At 34.5% G+C, this 8,799-nt stretch overlaps 1 pseudogene; it reads left to right on the top strand.

Moving 5' to 3' along the window:
• Positions 1-2,122: 2,122 nt before the first annotated feature.
• On the top strand, positions 2,123-6,917 carry LOC100950053 (annotated as a pseudogene).
• The last annotated feature ends 1,882 nt before the right edge of the window (positions 6,918-8,799 follow it).

Below are 8,799 nucleotides of genomic sequence, written 5' to 3'. Positions count from 1 at the left end.
TTACATTAGCCTTTCTTCAGAATTAAATGTTCACGTATCCATGTCTCTGAATAGATTATGATCTTTGTGAGGCAAGTCTGGTTTTCTTGATATATTCTAACCTTTAATGTCAATGCTATTCATAAAAAGAACAAAATTATCTCTCTAGTTATAAAGATAATCATTAATGTTCTAAAAGAAATTTTATGGACACGAAGACAATGAAATCTTCCTAAATGCAAACTATCTGACAATTATTTTCAGCTGTCAAGAAGAGAGTACAAGATAGTAATGCTTTTCAAAGAAAGAAATCCTATTTTGTTTAAACATGAATTCCTGGCTTTGTCTATAAGCAGGTGCTCAGGAGATGAGTCTGAACTAAAAAAAAAAAAAAAAAAACTGTTACATTTTTAAATAAATTATATATAATGTATTTTAGATTGGCACATTTAGATTCCTACAGTGAGTGATCTTTTAAAAAATTAGTGGAATATTTAAGAATATATTATCACTCATCTCTAGTAATAGAGATAATTTTTAAGCAAAAGTAAAATAAAAAGTATAAAGAAAACTATTACTCATGTAAGTGGACGCTATATATATTCATCTTATTGTTAAGTCTGAAGGAACGTTGAAGTTGGAAAAAAAAGAAAGCAAATGAGATTTTTTTTTTCTTAAGAATCCTATTTTGAGAACATTTCTATCTAGTTTTTAAAAATCAAGTTAATCAAATTCAGGGAGAAATTCAATTTTTAAATATTTTTAGATTTTAAACACCCACACAGAGCACCCTCAGATTCTTAAAATCAGATGGAATGAAAGAATCCTGTCTTGTCTGTAACTAAAATTAAAGCACCCTGTCATAGCTGCAGAAGTGGTAATAAAATGAATACTGTGAAGTAATTTAGTTTAAACGGCTATTTTACTATTTTATCTTGACCTGGAATTATGATAAGTCAATAATACTGTCATCATTAAAGTTGATCATATTATGTCTACAGCAACAGTACCCATTTCAGCAGAGTGTGATAAGTTTTTAAATGTGCGGCGCTTGTACAAATGGCAGCAGTGATATAGTTCCATCCTTGTATACATGCTTAACTGGACATTGAAATAGGCTCTTGGCTTCTTCTTCTGTCAGTAAAAATTAAGGCAATTAGATTCATCTCCTGGCAGAATGAGTTAATGCATTTTAAATAAATATAGCTTTTCAAATGCCTGAGTAATAGGAAAGGAAAATAATGATGCTGTTTATAATTTCTGTTAAACTAAATTTAAGAAATGCATTTAACACTTCAAACAATGTAGGGCATTTCTGCCTTCATTTGTATATTTTCCTGAAAAGCACTTACACATTTCCCTGAGGTAATTTATAGTCAGCTTATTTAGAAAATACAGTTTAAAAGGACAAAAAAGTTTTCTATTGGTGCTTATATGTGTTCTTGAAAATAAATTTTTTAATTTTAAAATGGTTATTTAAATTACTTTTTAATTTTGCTTTACACATTTCATACCATTTAAGGTCTATTTTTACAAATGATGACACTGAAATTCAGGTAATCTCATAGCTAGCAAATAGTTTTAACCCAAATCACTCCGATTTTATAGCCAAGCGAGAAAAGGAGAAAGTTTAAGCTCAAGTTGCCTTGAGACCACCTCTGATTTCAAAATAAGACTGTTACAGTGTGGTCATGTGTAAAACAAAGGTATAAAGAAAGGTGGATGTGACGTCCTCACCCTTGCTTCAGATCGGGAGTGTCCCACCCGTAGGCTGTGGACCACAAGCGGCCCAGGATGGCTATGAACTCAGCCCCACACAAAATTGTAAACTTACTTAAGACATTATGCAATTATTATTATTATTATTATTATTTGTAATTTTGGGGTAGAACCTTATAGCTTGGTTCCTGACTGTAAACTTCGTAGACGACAATGTTGTGCTTCCACGTCGTGTAAAATCAACAGACACCCACTTGTTATCTGTATCCAGGTGCGGCTTCAGTTTTATGGCGGTGGGCGGCTTCTACCTTCCAAGTGCAGACCGTCAGTTTGACACCGTCAGATATTACATGTGTCTGTTGTGACTTGGTGAGGCAGCATTTATCAATAATATTTCAATCTACCGTTGCAACCTTATCATTTAATGCTGTTTAGAAGTCAGGTAAGGTCTTTCGGTCTCCGGGCAGCCGCTGCGGAGGAAGCCACCGCCCTGTCTGTGCACCTGCCGCAGATGGTGGTGCGGAAGGGCTCCAGCTTTCTGATCCAGCGGAATAAGCAGACGTACAGCCCCCAGCCCGATAATCGGAAGGCTCGCAACTCCTTCGGCCACCACGGGCTGATTCACCGCAAGACTGTGGGGGTTGAGCCGACTGCTGACAGCAAAGGGGTCGTGGTGGTCATGAAGCAGAGATTTGGCCAGCGGAAGCCTGCCACCTCCTATGTGTGAACCACCATCAACAAGAATGCCCCGGCCACCCTGAGCAGCATCAGGCACATGATCCGAAAGAACAAGTACCGGCCAGACCTGTGCATGGCTTCCAGCCGCAAGGCCAGCGCCGTCTTGAGCAGCCAGAAGCCTGTGATGGTGAAGAGGAAGCGCACGTCACACCAAGAGCCCCTGAGCCCTGTCCCTCACAGCAATAGTCTGCGGACTTCTCAGCAAAAAAAAAAAAAAAAAATAGAAGCCAGGTAAGGATTCTTAGTTGATTATGTTGATTATTAAGGCACTTCCACACTGCAGTGGCTCCTCGCACATCACCCCCACCCATACTTTAAAATCAGCCCTCCTCCTCCCTCTGAATTGGCAGCTGAGCTGTGCAAGGGCCCAGACCTTGCTTTTTATTTTCCTGTCAATAAATTTTCATAATGAAAGTAAATATTGTCCCGTATCCACTTCTTAAATCCTAACATGGTCTTTGCAGTGTGTCAAAAGAAAACAGAACGGAGAAATAGAAAAAAATACAGATGGCGAAAGATTGTTTAATGAAAAGTGGGTAAATGACTAACTTTTTGTCATGGCAAACAGTAATGCACTCTGCGTGATTTGTAGGGGATTTGTGTGAGTTTTCAAAGAGTGTAATTTGAAAAGGCATTACGTGCAAAAACATGCTGCCAAATTTGATTTATGAAGATTGTGTCTTAAGGACAAAAGAGTGGAACTGAAAAATGGTCTGTCTTCTCAACAGACATTTTTTTTTTTAAAGTTACGATTCAGATTCCATCGTAAAAGCTAGTTATGTGGTAGCATACTTAATAGCCAAAATGCCAAAACTAATTACTGATGGTGAATTTATTAAGCAATGTATGGAAAGCAAGGCAGATATAATTTGCCCTAAAAGCTGATATTTATTTATTTATTTATTTTTAGACAGAGTTTCACTATGTCGCCCTTGGCAGAGTGCTGTGGCATCACTGCTCACAGCAACCTCAAACTCTTTAGCTTAAGTGATTCTCTTGCCTGGGCCTCCCAAGTAGCTGGGACTACAGGTGCCCACCACAACACCTGACTATATTTTGGTTGCAGTTGTCATTGTTGTTTAGCAGGTCGGGACCAGGCTCAAACCCATCAGCCTCAGTGTACTCACTGAGCTATGGGTGCCGAGCCTAAAACCTGATATTTCTAAAATCAATTTGTCTCACCAAAGTGTAGCTGGAACAATTGAAGAAATTAGACAGTCTATCAGAAGAAGTTTGGAGTGAAACTGCAAATTTTAAATTTATGTTTTGGCAATGGACAACAGTAATGATTCTACAAATAAAGATCATTGGAGATAAAGTAATGGTTTACAAAGGATTCCACAAATAAAGTAATGATTTACAGTAATGATTCTACAAATAAAGATCATTTGTCACTGAAGAAGTGGCTTGTTTAGTGCCATAAAAAGACATAACTAAACCAAGAGCTTTAGACAAAACAGTAAAAAAAAAAGCGATTTTTTCATCTTTTAGCTTTTTTGTTTGACCAGGGCTGGGTTTGAACCCACCACCTCCCCCTTATGGGGCCAGCACCCTACTACCCTTTTGAGCCACAGGCACTGCCAGATTTTTTATTTTTTTAAAGCAATTTTTTTTTGTCATTTCTCAGCATATCTGGTATAGTTACTGATGGTGCCCTGACAAACGTAGGGAAGTAAAAGTGAAGGACTTGCAAAATTAACAGACTATGATGCAATTGCTGCCCAGAATTCACATTTGATGACTTATCATTGCAAAGCATATCAAGAAAATTTATGTGGCAATAGCTTTAAAAAGGGATATCATCATGCAAATCATCTTTAAAACTATGAATTTCATAAGGGCTAAGGGATTGCATTATCACCAGTTCTAGGAATTCCTTAAAAGTATTGATGGTGAGTATGGTGACATCATTTACCTTTCAAAGATGGTTGAGTTGAGACCAAATATTGAAAAGATTTTTTTAAAAAATCACTTTATCATTAGGATATTTGCACTAGATTGTTTAGCACAGCTCAATTTATACTTGCTGATATGTGGAAATAACTCATTTGCCTATCAACCCATGAATGGATTAATAAACTGTGGTATATGTACACCTTGGAAGACTATTCAGCCATACAAAGATGGAGACTTTCTATCTTTTGCATAAAGCTGGATGGAGTTGAAACACATTCTTATTAGTAACGTATCACAAGAATGGAAATGAGGGATCCAGCATACTCTATGCTAATACGAAGCCAGTAGATGATCTAATACACACCTGCAGGAGAGAAAAACTCAATTCAATTCAAGTTGGAGGGAGGCAAGAGGGAGGAGGACTGTTGGGAGGACTGCTGTGCTCCCATTTAATGAGCACCTGGGTGTGGGGCATAACTGCAACAGGGACCTTACTTAACAACACAAACATTGTAACCTGTTTGTACCTTCATATTAATCTTAAATTACAAAAAAGATATGTAATAATAAAAATAAATTTTATATTTTGGGACATATCATCAAGTCATTAATGGCATCAAAAACCAAATTTGTGCTAGAACTTAATGATGAAACCTAGCTTACAGATTTTCTATTTTTAATGGATTTAACTGCTTTATGAAATGAATTAAACATGCATCTCCAAGGTGAAAACCAACTTATGGATATAGTGTTTCAAACCATGGCAGCATTCCAAATGAAACTAAAGCTCAAATTGAGGCAAAAACTTAACGTATTTGGATACGTTGGCTAAACACAGTCCTGTGGGCAGCAAAAATATACAGCCTTGGTTTTCGATTTGACATAAGAATTTGAAAACAGATTTTAAAATTTCAGGAAAAGAATTTTTCATGCATTTGCAATTCTATTTTCAGTTAACATAAGTATGTTACCTGCCAATTTTCAAATAGAATGCGTAGACCTGCAATCTGACATTCAACTTAGAGAAAGATTTGATCATGTCCCTTTACTGGGCTTTTATAAGTTCTATCTTCCCAGAGACAGTCCCACCCTATTCATGTCATGGCTTTTTGGTAGCACCTATATTTATGAGCAAGTATTTTCAACAATGAGGCACATTAAGAGTAAAATCAGAACCAAAATATTTGATGAGCACCTTGAGAACTCACTGAGAATTACAAGTACTTCCACTGAACCAGATGCTGATGCATTTAATTTCTCAAATAAAATGTCATATTTCCTACTAGTTTTGTGTTGCTTACTTTTCTTTTACTTTTGTAATAAAAAGTATCAAAAAACTCCAAAGTTATATTATTGCTTATATATATATCAGTTATCACACAGTTGGGACCTGTTCAACAATTTTAAAAGACTTTCTGAACGAGCCAGTGCATAATTAAGATTATTATGTATGGACATTTTTGCTTATCTGTGGTGGCAGATATGAGGAAAATTATGCACAGACCTTTGCTTTTTCTTTTTCTTTTCTTCATTTCTTTATTTATTTTGCTCATCAGTTCTTGTTAGTGTTTTTTGTATATAATGTGTGGCCCAAGAGAATTTTTCTACTTCCTATGTGGCCCCAAGAATCCAAAAGGTTGGACATCTATGCTTACTGATCATGTAAGTGCGTCCTATTAGAAATAAATAAACATTCTATATATATAATGAATAAAAATGGATATTCAATATTATCATCATACTAATATATTATTAGTATATTTGTTATTTTAAGTAACATATATTCAAATCTACTATGTTTAAGAATTAGTGCCAAATGCATTACTTGGAATATGTACATATAATTATGCCACTAAACCTATAAGTTGTAATTATTAGTATTCCAATTGCTCCAATTAAGAAAACTAAGTCATAGAAAAATCAGGCCAAATATCAGAGGTAATGTGCCAAAATTGGTAGAATTCAGGGAAACACTAAAAAGTAGATATGTTCTAGAGCCTCATACTTAAAAATAATCAATAATTAATGGTTTAAATATTAAATTGAAGCCAGATACATCTGTAATCTTAGTGCATTAGGAGACTGAGGTGGGGGATTGTTTGAGGCCAGAAGTTGGAGACAAGCCTGGACAACACAGTGAGATCCTGTATCTACAAAAACTTAAAAAGTTATTAGTCAGGCATGTTGTTGAAAACCTCGAGTCCCAGCTACTCAGTAAGCTGAACAGGAGGACCTCTCGTGCCCAGGAGTTTCAGGCTACAGTGAGTTACCATCATAGCACTGCCCTTCAGCCTAGGTGAAAAAGCAAGACACTGTCTCAAAAGATTAAAAAATATATATAAATATATATAGATACCATTTGTTAACAACGTAGAAAAAAATTGAGGGGATAAAATAATTGATAAATGTGTAATTCAAAAAATTGGCTTTGCTTAAGCTTTCACTTAAAAAATTCAGATGCATTACATTAAAATATTGTGTCCCTCTTTTCTCCACAAATAAATAAGTATATGAAATATAGCTTTTGCCTAATTATTAATCTATTATATTCATATCAAAAATGGTTTTTCTTGCCTACAGATTGACAAGCTGGTGAAGCTACTTTTCAGAAAAAAAAAAAAAATTCACTACCTTGGGTTGAGCCTGTGGCTCAAAGGAGTAGGGCACCAGAACCATAGAGCAGAGGTGGTGGGTTCAAACCTGGCCCCAGCCAAAAACTGCAAAAAAAACACCCCAAATTCACTACCTTTTGGTTTAGCTATTTGATAATATCCACCAAAGTACTAAAAAAGCATACCTTTTACCTAAAAACTCTAAGACTAGTTAGTTAATCCATAATGGATATTGAACGAATAAATGTCTACATGCAAAGTCATTATGATATTTATAATAACACAACAAATTATTCTTTTTTATTGAATAGTTGCTTGTTAAATAATGTTGCATCTGCTTATCCTATATTACTGTTTGTCCATTACATATGTGTATAATAATATATTTGATTTGTTTAATTAAATGTGCTAAATTTAATTCATAATTTTAAATTAAATTAAACTGATAAATCTAAATGCATTTATTTAATAACATATATTTAAATATTATATTCAGGTAATTTTAATATATGTGTTTAAATTTTAAACTATGTTAAATTTTTATATAATATATAAATATGTTATATATTATATATAATATATATAATACATATATATTCCTAGATGTGTAAATGTTCATTTCACAGAATTGTGTGTCTAAGTCCTATGATTTCTCAGTCTTTTATTTAAACAAATATTGACGCATTAATTTTCCATGTCTGACTATTTAAGAGGATTTTAAAGAGAATTTTGGGAGTATTTTTATTGATGTTCTTAAATGTTAGGTCATCATGTACTTTGTAAATGAGATATGATTATAATACTGTTATCAGTATAAGGACTTAATAATAGTCTTATCTTTTTCCAACCTGAGCAATTGTCTTACTAACTTCCTGCTGTTCCAAATTTGCTAAGTTTTTTTTATTTTTTGTGATGCCATTGTTATCTATCTTTTGACAAAACTCATAACGATATTATTGATGATCTAACTGGTTTTGAATGCCCAGACAATGGAAACTATGCGGGCAATGAAACATATCAAAACACAAAAAGGTGGGGAGCACTGGTTTCAATTCTATCCTTACTATTTATTCTCTAGCTACCTAACCTAGGTGTGTCTTTCCCTAATATTAATTCCAGTGTGTTTATCCATTAAGTTGAAGGAATTCTTCTCTTTGATTTCTAAAGAGGTGAGGCACAAAAGCAAACAAAGGAGAGTATTTCAGATACTGTATTCTGGGTTTAGTGCCATTTCAGTTTCCTCAACTTACAGCTGACAATACAGCAAAATTTCATTCTTATGTCCAGCGAATATTTAAATATCTAAAATTGATCTGGCATAGAAATGATCTTCCTGTTACATATTTGAAAAGCTAAGTGGGTCAGTGTATTGCAACTTTAGTATGTAAGGAAAATGGGGTATTCTCTGTTTGAGTCTCTTTTTTTAATTGCTTTTATTCCCACAAGCTGTGACAGAATAAACTGTTTCATTTAATTGTTTCTGTAAAATCATCTTAAAATATTCTTTTATCTTTTTCTCTAAAATCAGAGCAACACAAAAGTCTGTCTTGCTTGCTCATTAGTTTGAAAAGAAGAAATGGTTTTATTGTGGCTAGGGTTATCTTCATATTGGTTCCTCTGCACTTTTTCCTCATGTAGATCAACTTCTCAAAAATACAAGTTGTGTCTTGGTGATACCGGAACGTCATCTTCTCTTTTGACTGGCTGGCCAAATCTGATACCAGTGTTTCAGGTTCTTGGTCTCCGCAATTCAAAGAATGAATCCACAGACTATAGGATCAGTGGTAAGACAGGGTTTATTCATGGAAACTAAAATTACAACTTACAAAAAACCAAGCTCCTGGCAGACAGAACC

This window comes from Otolemur garnettii, unplaced genomic scaffold (genome assembly GCF_000181295.1).
Source record: "Otolemur garnettii isolate 467f Iridium unplaced genomic scaffold, OtoGar3 scaffold00008, whole genome shotgun sequence".
Taxonomy (NCBI): Eukaryota; Metazoa; Chordata; class Mammalia; order Primates; family Galagidae; genus Otolemur; species Otolemur garnettii.
The sequence above is the reverse complement of the archived record's forward strand: the minus strand, read 5'-3'. Positions and strand labels throughout refer to the sequence as shown.